This window comes from Lathamus discolor, chromosome 1 (assembly GCF_037157495.1).
Source record: "Lathamus discolor isolate bLatDis1 chromosome 1, bLatDis1.hap1, whole genome shotgun sequence".
In the NCBI taxonomy this organism is placed as follows: domain Eukaryota; kingdom Metazoa; phylum Chordata; class Aves; order Psittaciformes; family Psittacidae; genus Lathamus; species Lathamus discolor.
In genome coordinates, this window is record NC_088884.1 from 91,550,054 (window position 1) to 91,564,329 (window position 14,276).

General features: G+C 42.6%; 1 protein-coding gene across 4 annotated transcripts in view; it reads left to right on the forward strand.

The window, feature by feature from the left end:
• Positions 1–14,276, forward strand: part of ANK2 (ankyrin 2) — a 242,099-nt gene that overhangs the window by 62,772 nt on the left and 165,051 nt on the right. The gene's annotated exons all lie outside the window — the stretch shown is intronic.

Genomic DNA, 14,276 nt, shown 5'->3' on the forward strand with positions numbered 1-14,276 from the left:
CCAAGGAAGATGTGAATGCTCCATTCCTGGCAGTGTTCAGGGTAATGCTGGACATAGCCTTGGGCGACATGGTATAGTGTGAGTCATCCCTGCCCATGGCAGTGGGATTGGAAATAGATGGTCTTCACGTCCTTTCCAACCCTAACTATTCTATGATTCTATGATTATGTGGATCCTTTAAAGAAGAGGAGGCCGCGTGTTCCTCTATGTAGCTTATGGCTTCAAAGCAATCCAGATAAATGTTTTCTATTGAGTATCTCTAGAGATATTAGAGAAAGGGGGTGGATAATTAATGCTTGCATTGCAACTGACATTTGGGTGTTTGTTGCTCCCTGAGGTTGCTTTTTGTGTGAATCCCATCTGCTAGGACTACCTGTTAAGTTCTTCCTGTTTATTGGTTCAGAGTTTAGTGTTGGTGTTTTTTAGAAGGTTTTTTAGTAAAAGGCATTGTCCTGAATCATGCTTACCTGAATTTATTAATACCTTAACTACAAAATTAATATTTATTTGATTGTCTCTCTTTCTTGTGTATTTATTTCACGTGATAATGTAAAAATGTTCTTAAAACCTTGGATATTTTCTCATGTTTAATAGTCACAGTATGTGCACCATTAACACTGTCCATGTCACAGCATCATGAATTATGAAGGGGAGGTTTTATAGCATTTATGGGACTCCTCACTATGAAGATGTATTTTCAATGCCAAGATCTCAAATTTTACATTTAGAAGTGTGTATGTGGTTGCAATAATGAAAGTTTTTTCAGTTCCACAGCATACTTGTTTTTCGTGCTGTTCTGTCCCTCATCTGGATGCTTTATGTAACTAATAAGGCACAAATTGTTGTTCGCATACAGAAACCAAGCTTCTTGATTGTACCCTGTTAAAACACTTTTGATGGTAGGGAATTGCTTTTGGAAGTTCGTCATGTCTTATGTATCATCTATTACAACTACTTTAGTGTGGGGAAAGGAAAAATATTCAACAGGAGTGATATAAGACTAAGCTTTCAAAGACTGTTGAGATTTTATGAGTATAGCATATAACTTTTTATTTCGTGACTCACTCTTTCTTCAAAGCTTGGAATGAGAAGCTCTGTAGAGTTTGCTTCAAAGAGGATGCCTCTTCATCTGCACCAAAGCCTTAAGAGCTTGTTAAAGCCAGAAACATGGAGCTAGAGATGCTGGATTCTGTTTTGTTTCTTCAAGTAGCTAGTGGTGTCGTTAGTTGAGCATGTATAACACAAGCTGTAATATTACAAATAGAAAGATTGCAGTGGTTTATGGTTATAGTTCAGCTAAATGTAAGTCCACTTTGCACAGCTGGGTTGTTTTTTATCGTTGTACAGATATTCAATGTGTGTGTGTATATGTGTGCATATATATGTGTATCTATCAGTGTGCATTGGTTCATATTTGTGTGGGAATTGGGGAGTTAGGTGTATTTTTCTTTCAGTGGCACTGGATATACTTGCACTTATTCTATTTTAACCATAAAGAGCAATTTACTAAACCAAATAGCTTGCTATTCAGGAGAAAAATCTTTTTTATGTGGATCAGTAGAAACACTTGTTATACCACATATATCTAATGGGCCCTGAGATAATAGGCACAGGTTGCAAAATAAAACCCAAACTGAGTAAATGAACTACTGGTATGCAGATAAGAACCTATGTCATGATGTATGCCAGCAACTATTACTTAGTAAGGAGAGCAAAAGCCAGAATCAGGGGTTCAGTGTTACCCCAAAATGTCTTATTCTTTGAGGATTCCCTAAGGATATGTTGGGCTTTTTTCCTGCTTTAATTGTCAGGTATAGAAGCGGAAAAAACAGCTGTGTATATACTCCGTCTGATGCTGTTTCTTTCTTTATCCTTAAGCTGATAGGTGATACTGAAGTCTATGTTTCTGTGTTCTGTTTTGTATTTCTTGGAACATTTCTTAGGTATTGAGGGCCTCAGTCTACCTCTTTCTCTTACCAGAATGTAACCCTGGACAGTAGCTGCCTTTGAGACAAGAAGATACTTCTCTCGCGAGTAATTTCAAGCAGTATTTAAAAAGAATGATTTTACATTGGTGACATGGTCTTCTGTGAGGCGTCCCTGCCCATGGCAAAGGGGTAGGAACTAGATGATCTTAAGGTCCTTTCCAACCCTAACTATTCTTTGATTCTACACAGGCACAATTTCAACACATATTTAATATTAAAACAAAGTATGCACTTTTTTTAGCATTTAAAAATTAAAATTATTTCTCTAGTTCCACAAAAGGTCTGATAAGACTGTATAGATCTCAATTACCAGCTATGACATTTTGTGTATGTTAAACTATTAAGTAGGTTTCATCATCCTGCCTACAACAGAGCTTTAGGGAAGAGGTTTGTTACAGACCAGGTTTCTGTTTGAAGATATAGTGTAAAAATAATCAAAGCTTGTGATAACTTTTTAAGGGGAAAAAATAATCTATTTTCAAACAGTGCTGCTGTTACAATAAAAAACAATGTTTAATTTGCTTAATATAAGGAAATTTATCAGAATCTGCATTACTGGTGTTCTAGATATGAGATTCTATGCTATTTAATATATATGTAGCACTTCTTGAAGTATTATCACTCTTTCTGCTCCTTATATGTTAGATTAGTTTATTAATAAATAGTAAATCTCAGAGGAAAGCAGTTACCATTGTCTGTCTTTCATATTCTTGATTTTCTGTTTTATTATAGTTGATTAACCTCTCACTTCCTTTTATCAGCATTGCAGATATTACTGCTGCATAAACAAAAAACAGGACAATTGATGTGTAGACAGGAAAACATTTAGACTTCAAAAAATATTGGGCATTAACCTGAATAAAATCCATTTTAGTGAATGCCACTGAGTGTCAAGATCTTATGCAAAGGGAGGATTATGTATTTAAGATTGCTGCCTTTCATTCCTCTTTGAATTAATTCATTCTTTTAAATGACAGTAACACAAAAGATGCATCATGGGGAAAGCTATCCTGTATATTGTATACCTACATACATGAACCTTTATATCATTTTTATGTTATATATGAAACATGTATTCCCCCAAGAAACTGATTTTACATAAAATATGGAGGTTTTGGCTTTGAATGTTGTATAGCATTTGTAAGAAATAAAACAGAAGCAAGAACTTCAGAAGCAGGTTGTCCTGGGTTCAGCAGTAGCAGTCATTTTTCTCCTTCTTAGTAGCTAGTGCAGTGCTGTGTTTTCATTTTTTGGCCTGGGAACAGTGCTGATAACACTGATGTTTTTAGTTGCTGCTCAAATGTTTGGTCTGGCCAAGGACTTTCTGAGCCTCATGCTCAGCCAGGGAGGAGGGGAGGCCAGGAGGAAGCAGAGACGGGACACCTGACCCAAACTAGCCAAAGAGGTATTCCATACCACAGCATGTCATGCCCAGGAGGTAATGGAGAGTTACCCAGAAGGGCTGGGACTGCAGGGTTGGAGGAGGTATCGGTCGGTGCTCGGCTGGGGGGGAGTGGGGCAAGTTATTGGTTGGCTGGTGTTGAGGTGTTGTATTTTTTCCTTTTGCTATTTCCTTTATCATTATTATTACTGGTGGTAGCAGTAATGATTTGTGTTATACCTTAGTTACTAAACTGTTCTTACCTCAACCCGTGGGAGTTGCATTCTTTTGATTCTCCTCTCTGTCCCTCCAGGAGCAGGGGTAGGGCAAGAAGTGGGGGGAGTGAGTGAACAAGCTTATGTGGTTGGGTTTAAACCACAACACAGGTAGGGAAAGGGTCAGTGCAACGTTTCTCGTAATGCTGTTGGAGCAACCATACGGTGCTGTTGGTGGAAGGCAGTGGGGTGGCACAGCCGTCTGCAGTGGATTTGCTTCTGTTCCTCCTGTAGTTCACCAGCAAGGGTGGAAGAGACTGGGATTTTCAGTCAGCACTGAGTTCCTGCCGATGTATTAGAGAAGATAGGATGATTATCTTAAGGGATTGAGGCCTTACTTGAAATTCCAAATTCTGAATGAGATAGCTTCACAAAATTGCACAAGATGGCTTAAGGCAGAATTAGTATCCTATCCGTGTTAAGGAACAAAAATCAGAGCTAATCGAGGGCCAGAGATTTGATTTAGGTTTAGACTGAACCGCCTGACACAAATGGGTACCAGTTAGAGCTCGCTGCCACACAGAGATGGAAAAATGTGAGGTTCTCAAAAAACACTGTGTTTTGTTGAAAAGTAGCTTGGGCACACCAAGTGATAAGACACTTTTAGGTTATATTGGCATGTCGGGGTCTGAACTGCATTTTTAACCCTTTGCTCTGAGGTTTGTGTGTTGGTGCAGGGAAAGCTTTGCTGCATGACTGCTCTTAGACAACTACTTCTAATAAGATCCCACAGTGTTAATCAAAGTGAAGTTAGGCTGGCATGACTAAGTAAGTCTAAATGCTTCTCTGCGTTGGCCAAGTACTGCAAATATATTGGGGCTGGGGCTTTCCATTGTTCCTTGCACGTACCATGTTCATGCTGAATAGCATAGTTGTCATTTTATAGAATTGTAGAATGGTTTGGGTTGAAAAAGACCTTAAGATCATTCAGTTCCAACCCCCTGCCATGGACCAGGGGTTGCCTCACGCTAGACGATGTTGCCAGTGCTCTGTCCAGCCCAGCCTTGAACACGTATATGTAGAGCAGAACTACTTTTCCACATCCTATGAACAAGTACAAATATTGCTGTGCTTTGAAAGTACTTCCTTCAGTCTGCAAAACAAGGGTGGCAAAGATACAAGTCCTCAAGAACAACATGGTTCTGTGAGTTGATATCAAGCAGGTATTCATTTAATAAACTCATGGCCATGCTTAGATTCCTACTGAAGAACTCCCCACATAGTCCTACAGGCTTGTTCCTCCTTGAGAAAATAATGGTCATCAGATTAAATAGATGAAGACCACCCAGATTGTTAGTCAGCCACAATTTTTGCTAGTTTTGTGATTAGTCAGCAATCCTCATAATAGTTCCTGCATGTTATTCTGTGTTTGATGTTAACATATATGTTGTGTTTCTGATTAGTATTTCTCTTTGGAAAGAGAAAGACTGAAGCAAGACAGAGAAAAAAAAATTGATTGCAATTTTCATGGCAAAACATATGTATGGGATATGTAAACTGCTATGCCTCTGAGGAGATCTCCATTCAATAGCCCATGAAAATTTGTTCTGTTTTTTTCCTGTGTCAACCCTCTCACCCAAAAGCTCCCATAATTTTACTAAGCTGGGAAAGTGTTACCATAACTCTGGAAAATAAAAATGTGCTGCACTCTTATTTAACATATAGATGGACGAAGCAAAAATGAGAAGAGAGCAAGCTGAGTCTGGGTCACAGGTACCAAATATGGCATCCAGTGGAGAATCTCAGGGTGATGCCCTAATAAATATGCTGTTTGCATTTTTCAAACAGGAAAGTAGCTTGTTACATGCTAATAAAAAAGCAACTTCATTAGGAACTTGCATATTGATCAGTTGATAATCTGTAGAAGGGAAATAAAACCTTTTTCCTGGTTACTTCAGAATTCATAAGAGATGTTTTTGCCCACTGTGAATAGATGTGAAAGAAAGCATGATATAAATCAGTGTGTTGTGAATTGCAGGAAACCCAAGTGCTAGTGGTTTAGTTAATATTGTATTTCAATAAATTTCCTATTTGAACACTATAAATACTGGAATAAAAAGGTAACTTTTGTACTTGTTTATGCAAGTACATATACTAACCAGTATATGAAGGGTCTATCAGGAAGTATGCTGTATGATTTGTCCGCACTTTGATGTTTCTTTTAAATATTTTTTGTTGTTGTTGTTTTTGTTCCATGTGCTTTATGTGTGCAATCCTGAAGGCTCAGGTGCCTTCTGTTTTGAGGAAGGGTCCTCTAAATTCACCAGGGAGCCATGAATACTTCAGAATAACAGAGATTGTATTGGCTTTTTTTTTTATTTTATTTCTATATATTATAAACTACTTTGTTATAAACTTTCCTATCCACAAAACAATCTTTTTCCAGTTCTGCCACACGTGTCCCTTCAGTACTGCAGGACCTGTAGCTGTAATGATTAAAACCCAGTTTACCTGTTAGCTCATTCTTGCAGGGATACAAAGATATATGCTACTACTTGGAGTAAGAGCTCTTTGTTGCTGTCCAGACGATCATTATGCTTAATGTGATGAGTGATTCACCATCTACTGCAGCATAGTAAAATGATTTGTTCTGTTCAAAATTGCTCAGAATAGATTTTTGCAATTGATTGGACTCAAGATTATTTGAGCTGAAAAAGATTTGCTGCTAAATCCTCTATGGTAGGCAACTGCCTCTTCATAAAGGTTGCCAGGGTTTCAGAAATTATTTGGTATGGCCTCTGTGACCAATGTACAGTAGATGCTAGAAGAAAGGAAGTACAATTTTTGTGGAAATAATGGTCATATTGGTGTCATTCTTGTAAAACATTAAAGGGCATAAATGATACAAAGGCAGGAATCATCAGTCTGTAATTTGTGTGAGTTCAAGAGTTGACCCAAGATAATTGCCAGAAACAAGTAACCCGCATTGTGCTTGACCTTCCCACAGAAGAATTCCTAAGACTTTTCATTTAAGAAACACTTCAAAGTTCAGGAAAACTGGAGATATATAGGTCCCAGCATAGTCTTTTTTCTCTCTCTCTTTTTTATTTATTTTAATTACTATGTTTAACCATAAAAATATAAAAGGAAATATCTCTTTGGGGAAGGATTTCACAAGAATGACTTCGGGGAGCAAATGTAGCTAGCAACACATAGGTTGTGGTTTGTCTCATTACTTGGAACTCTTTCTCTCTCTTAATTTTTCACTTTTGCTGCACTAAATGCTCTTGCAGTACCTCCTGAATCGTTGTTTTAGATACTGTGCTGTGCTAGGGCACGGTTGAAACCTCTGCTGCCAACTTAAGTTTTAATAGTTACGGCAGAAGAGAATAAAGCAGCATTCCTCAGAGCAGTTTTGCTGTTGTTGTGGCATACCTAGGGGTGTGCAACTGTCCCTAGTCCTGCTTCGTTTCACAAGACACAAGCTTTGCTGGTCCTGGACCATGGAACACTATCCTATAGAATTAAGTCTCCATCTGGCTTTGATTTCACTGCTTCTCACTCATTAGTCTTTGAGGTCTAAGCTGAGATTTTGCAAGTTGGTGGTTTTATATTGCATGTTTTTTCTTGATAGCCAGTAATAGAAAAGTCAGATATTTAGCAACAATGCCATTTACTGCAAAAATCCTTGGAAAAGTGAAAACAGAAACTGGTGACAGAAGAAACACTGTAATTAGGAGAGTTAAGTTCTTGTTGGTGATGACACTATAGTAATTTATGCTTATTTTTATTCATGGTGACATTTTGAAGAATAACGCATGTGTAAGTATGATATAAATGAAGTGTTACATGTGCAAAACAATTTATTTCAATATTATTTTCTGCTTAACTTTCATCTTTTGGACAGTAAAGCTTCTTACTTTTTCACTTAGTGTTTTATATAGGCTCAGGCAATACCGTTTGTGTGTATCCTTGGGGTTTGTTTACTCTTTTTAATTTTCCAGACTTTCTAAGTGTTTTACATCCCTGTTTCCTCCTTTGACTTGGTTCATTATTTTTCAATACAGCAAACTGGAAATAAAAGAGACCATAACAAGAATTACACACGTGCATCTTGTCAATGGAGGGAGTAGTTCAGTCAGAAATTGTCTCATGCTGACATTTAAACCGAGCCAACTGTACATCTGAGAAAAATAGTTTTAAAATATCTGATGCTGTTGAGAACAGGTATTATTTAACATGATATACCTCACATCTGTAAAAAAAAAGATGTGAGGGATTTTAGTCCAGTTTAAAAATTAATATCTTTACTCAACTGTATTTAATTTTATCTGTAGCTGTATCTCTTCTAAATGGCATGATTAGGAAAACAGTTTAAAGAAGTGTACAATGTAACAAAAAGGGATCACAGAATCACAGAATCACAGAATCCCAAGGGTTGGAAGGGACCTCAAAAGATCATCTAGTCCAACCCCCCTGCAAGAGCAGGGTAACCTACAGTACATCACACAGGAACTTGTCCAGGCGGGCCTTGAATATCTCCAGTGTAGGAGACTCCACAACCCCCCTGGGCAACCTGTTCCAGTGCTCTGTCACTCTTACAGTAAAGAAGTTCTTCCTGATGTTAACGTGGAACTTCCTATGTTCCAGTTTACACCCATTGCCCCTTGTCCTATCACTGGATATCACTGAAAAAAGCCTAGCTCCATCATCCTGACACCTACCCTTTACATATTTGTAAACATTGATGAGGTCTCCCCTCAGTCTCCTCTTTTGCAAGCTAAAGAGACCCAGCTCCCTCAGCCTCTCCTCATAAGGGAGATGTTCCACTCCCTTAATCATCTTTGTGGCTCTGCGCTGGACTCCTTCAAGCAATTCCCTGTCCTTCTTGAACAGAGGGGCCCAGAACTGGACGCAATATTCCAGATGCGGCCTCACCAAGGCTGAGTAGAGGGGGAGGAGAACCTCTCTTGACCTACTAACCACTCCCTTTCTAAATGCACCCTAAGATGCCATTTGCCTTCTTGGCCACAAGAGCACATTGCTGGCTCATGGTCATCCTCCTATCCACCAGGACCCCCAGGTCCCTTTCCCCTTCGCTACTTTCCAGCAGGTCAACCCTCAACCTGTACTGGTACATGGGGTTGTTCTTCCCCAGATGCAAGACTCTACACTTGCCCTTGTTAAATTTCATCAAGTTTCTCCCCGCCCAACTCTCCAGCCTGTCCAGGTCTCGCTGAATGGCAGCACAGTCCTCTGGTGTGTCAGCCACTCCTCCCAGTTTTGTGTCATCAGCGAACTTGCTGAGGGTGCACTCAGTTCCCTCATCCAGGTCATTGATGAAAATATTAAACAGCACCGGTCCCAGCACCGACCCCTGAGGAACTCCACTAGTCACAGACCTCCAGCTAGATTCTGCGCCATTGACCACAACTCTCTGCCTTCTTCCTTTCAACCAGTTCTCGATCCACCTCACTACTTCATCGTCAAGCCCACACTTCCTTAGCTTATCTATGAGGATGCTGTGGGAGACAGTATCAAATGCCTTACTGAAATCAAGAAAAACTACATCTACCGCTCTACCATCATCCCTCCACCTAGTCACTTCCTCATAGAAGGCTATAAGGTTGGTCATACATGACTTCCCCCTCATAAAACCATGTTGGCTGTTCTTAATGACCCCCTCATCCTTGATATGCCTAGTGATGGAGTCAAGAGTAAGTTGTTCCATCATCTTTCCAGGGATGGAGGTAAGGCTGACCGGTCTATAATTACCCGGGTCCTCCTTCTTGCCCTTCTTATAGATTGGTGTGACCTTTGCCATCCGCCAATCCTCAGGCACCTCGCCCGTTTCCCACGACTTACCAAAGATGATGGAAAGTGGCCTAGCAATGACCTCCGCCAGCTCCCTCAGCACCCGTGGGTGCATTCCATCCGGACCCATCGATTTACAGATGTCCAGTTTGCATAGCTGATCCCTAACCCAATCCTCATCTACCAAAGCAAACTCCTCCTTTGTCCTGACTCCTTCTGGGGTTATAGAAATCCGGGGCCCTCGGGGAGAGTCTGCAGGAGTAAAGACAGAGGCAAAGAAGGCATTCAGCACCTCTGCCTTCTTTATATCCTCTGTCTCCAGGGTACCCACTTCGTTCAGCAGTGGGCCTATATTGCCTCTTGTTTTAGTTTTATTTGCTATGTATTTGAAGAAGCCCTTTCTATTGTCTTTAACCCGACTAGCAAGATTGAGTTCCAAGGAGGCCTTAGCTGTCCTAATTGCCTCCCTACATCCTCTAACAACTGTCCTATATTCCTCCCAAGCGGCCAGCCCCTCCTTCCATAATCCATAGATTCTCCTTTTCCACTTGAGTTTGCCCAGCAGCTCCTTGTTTAACCACGCTGGTCTCCTAGATCCCTTACTTGACTTCCTACTCATTGGGACGCTCCGATCCTGAGCTTGGAAGAAGCGGTCCTTGAATGCTAACCAACTGTCTTGAGCCCCTTTACCGCCTAGTACACTTTCCCATGAGACTTCCCTTAGCAGTTGACTGAAGAGGCCAAAGTTGGCCCTTCGGAAATCCAGAACTGTGGCTTTGCTAGGTATTCTATTTCTCCCACACAGGATCCTAAACTCCACCATCTCATGGTCAGGCAGCAGACCTCCCTGTGGGGTGGATCCGGTCGACAAATGGGCCCTTCTGTTCCCCTCAGAAGGGAGTCACCCACCACAATTACTCTTCTTTTCTTCTTGGTTGGGGAAGTTCTGAGGTATGTGGGTGAGTGACTAGCCCTTGGTGACTCACTAGATAGATTTGCCTCACCATCTCCATTCACCTGGCCCTGAATTTCCAAAACCTCGTACCTGTTATTCAAGGGCAACTGGGAGGGAGGAAGGGATTGTGAGGGTTTTCGCTTACCTCTCCGAGGAGGAACCTCCCTCCATCCATCCTTGTCCATTAAGCTCTCTCCTTCTGTCTGATGGTAGGAGGGAAGGGGATCCATAACTTGTTGAACCACTTCCCTCTGCCCTTGCCTTAGGGTGTGGTTCCACCAATCTATTTCACTTTCACACTCTCTAATGGCTCTCAACCTTTCTACCTCCTCCCTCAGTTCAGCCACCTGCCTGAGCAGGTCATTTATTTGCTCACAGTGAACACAAGCAGTATCACTGGCTCCCTCCAATACAAGTGCCAGGCTCAGGCATTCGCTGCAGCCAGAGACCTGCACAGCTGCATGTCTGCAGGAAGGCTCAGTCTGGATACCCACATTAGTACTCACTACAGCTTTCGATCGTGTTGTAACCATGATCTATCTGGTCAATCAATCCGTCTACGTCCCTCAGCACTCCTTCCCCCTCCTGTACTCCACGCGAATCCTCTCGATGAGGCGGTTGGAACGCTTCCCTGCCCGCTCACCTGCCCGCGCGAACTGCCGCGCAAACTGCCTCGACCCTCTGCCTCGACGCTCTCTGTTTGCCGGCTCTGTTCGCGCAAACTGCCTTGACCCTCTGCCTCGACGCTCTCTGTTTGCCGGCTCTGTTCGCCGCGCTCCTCATGATGCTTGCAAATGTACTTAATGACTAATTGTGTGAAATGTAAAGGTATGTTTTGTTGTGCTTAATGGAACAGATCTTGCAAGAATTTTAGAATTAAACATAATTTTAGAATTAAACATAGCCAGGGATGTTAAGGATAACAGGAAGGGATTCTACAGGTATGTAGCAAACAAAAAACAGACTAGGGACAAAATAGGCCCCCTGAGGAAGCTTTCGGGAGAACTGGCTACGCAGGATTTGGAGAAGGCTGAGGTTCTGAATGACTTCTTTGCCTCGGTCTTCACTGGCAAAGGCTCTGACTGCACCACCCAGGTCTTAGAAGGCAGACGCAGGGACTGTGAGAATGAAGACCCTGGGCCCACTGTGGGAGAGGATCTGGTTCGTGACCATCTTCAAAATCTGAACGCACACAAGTCCGTGGGACCTGATGGAGTCCATCTGCGGGTCCTGAAGGAGCTGGCGAATGAAGTTGCCAAGCCACTGGCCATCATATTTGAAAAATCATGGCAGTCAGGTGATGCTCCCAATGAATTGAAAAAGGGAAATATAAACCCCATTTTCGAGAAAGGGAAAATGGATGACACAAGGAACTACAGACCAGTCAGTCTCACCTCTGTGCCTGGTAAAATCTTGGAGCAGGTTCTCCTGGATGGCATGCTAAGGCACCTGAAAAACAACAAGGTGCTTGGTGACAGCCAGCATGGCTTCACTAAGGGGAAATCCTGCCTGACCAATTTGGTGGCCTTCTATGATGGGGCTACAGAATTGATGGATAAGGGTAAAGCAGTTGACGTCATCTACCTGGACTTGTGCAAAGCGTTTGACACTGTTCCACACGACATCCTTCTCTCTAAATTGGAGAGATATCAATTTGATGGATGGACCACTTGGTGGATAAAGAACTGGCTGGACGGCCGCACACAAAGAGTTGTGGTCAATGGCTCGATGTCTGGCTGGAGACCAGTAACGAGTGGTGTCCCTCAGGGATCGGTGTTGGGACCGGTCTTGTTTAACATCTTTGTCGCTGACATGGACAGTGGGATTGAGTGCGCCCTCAGCAAGTTTGCCGATGACACCAAGCTGTGTGGTCCGGTTGATATGCTGGAGGGAAGGGATGCCATCCAGAGGGACCTTGACACGCTTGTGAGGTGGGCTGATGCCAACCTTATGAAGTTCAACCACGACAAGTGCAGGGTCCTACACCTGGGTTGGAGCAATCCCAGGCACGGCTACAGACTGGGCAAAGAAGAGATTCAGAGCGGCCCTGCAGAGAAGGACTTGGGGGTGCTGGTCAATGAGAAAATGAACATGAGCCGGCTGTGTGCGCTCGCAGCCCAGAAAGCCAACCGTATCCTGGGCTGCATCAAAAGGAGCGTGACCAGCAGGTCGAAGGAGGTGATCCTGCCCCTCTACTCTGCTCTTGTGAGACCTCATCTGGAGTATTGTGTACAGTTCTGGTGTCCTCAACATAAAAAGGACATGGAACTGTTGGAACAAGTCCAGAGGAGGGCCACGAGGATGATCAGGGGACTGGAGCACCTCCCGTATGAAGACAGGCTGAGGAAGTTGGGGCTTTTCAGCCTGGAGAAGAGAAGGCTGCGTGGAGACCTCATAGCAGCCTTCCAGTACCTGAAGGGGGCCTATAGGGATGCTGGGGAGGGACTCTTTGTCAGGGACTGTAGTGACAGGACAAGGGGTAATGGGTTAAAGCTTAAACAGGGGAAGTTTAGACTGTATATAAGGAGGAAATTCTTTCCTGTTATGGTGGTGAGACACTGGAATCGGTTGCCCAGGGAGGTTGTGAGTGCTCCATCCCTGGCAGTGTTCAAGGCCAGGTTGGATGAAGCCTTGTGTTGGATGGTTTAGTGAGAGGTGTCCCTGTCCATGGCAGGGGTGTTGGAACTAGGTGATCTTGAGGTCCCTTCCAACCCTAACCGTTCTATGATTCTATGATTCTAAGATGCAGTTTGCAGTAGTCTTTCTACTGAACGTTTCCATTTTTCTGTTGACTGGCTTTGTGCTGCTGAAAAGCTGATGATGGTGACTGTTGGAGGCTTAGGAAGAGTTCAGGTGATAAGAGCAGAATATTTCCCGAAGCCTACAGCATGAATTGAAATAGAGAAGGCACCTGATGGGAGTCTTTGTATCTTCTGTAGGGCGCTCATTATACTAGTAATGGTCTTCACCAAGGATTTTGAGTTTGCTGGTCTGCATTTTTTTGTGAATTCTGATCACTTTGCATCATTTTGGGGCATAAAAGTGCAAAAGTTACTGGGATAAAATTCCCCATAGGGATGGAATACTTCACTGAGCAATAGCTTGTTACAATGAGCCACTACACTGCGTAAGAATGGTGCCAAGAGGGAGAGGGGTGTTCAGCAGCAGGTTGTGGCAAACTCAAACACTCAAAATGAAGCACAGCAGGATTTTATTTTATTTTAGTTTTTCCCACTTTTGTGTGAGGCTTGTATATGTGTTTAAAGCACAAGTACGAGGCATGGGCTGGAGTAAAAAGGTGGGTTTCTGGACTTTTGAGTTCTTCTAATGTTTCTCCTATAGTATCAACATTCTGGGGGGCAGGAGGGAGCCTGTCTCAGGCAGCTGCTTGCTATCCTAGCATCCATGGTTGAGTGTAGGAGATACTCTGCTCACTCTCTCAACAGGTACTTTAAAGTGTTTCTGAGGATTTTCAAGTTAAGGGAGTAGCTATGGTTTGAAGTGAGTGTTGTAACAAGGTCAGCTACGCTGCTAGGAGGAAAAGCTGTATGAAAGTGTGGGAAAAAGAGTGGATTCTATGAGTTACCTACAGGTGGTTCTTTGAACAGTTAACACTTCCCTGTGAAGAGATGCAAGGCCACGGGCTTCAGAGAGTTCTGGCAGTGCAACACAGAGCAGGCTCTGATTTTTTGGTGTACAGAGGAGGACTAAGATGCTTTGGGATGAGTTTCATGCCTGAAAACCATACCTTTTTAGTTTCTTCAGTAGGTCTGCAGCCCAAACAGCAGCAGCAAAAAAGAGCATGGGAACTGAGAGAGATAATGCCACATGTTCCTCCATGAAGGCTTTGAATCCTACATCATAAGACATGCACTTTGTTAGGATAAGACATCCTAATGTAAGTTTGGCAAAACATGGACATG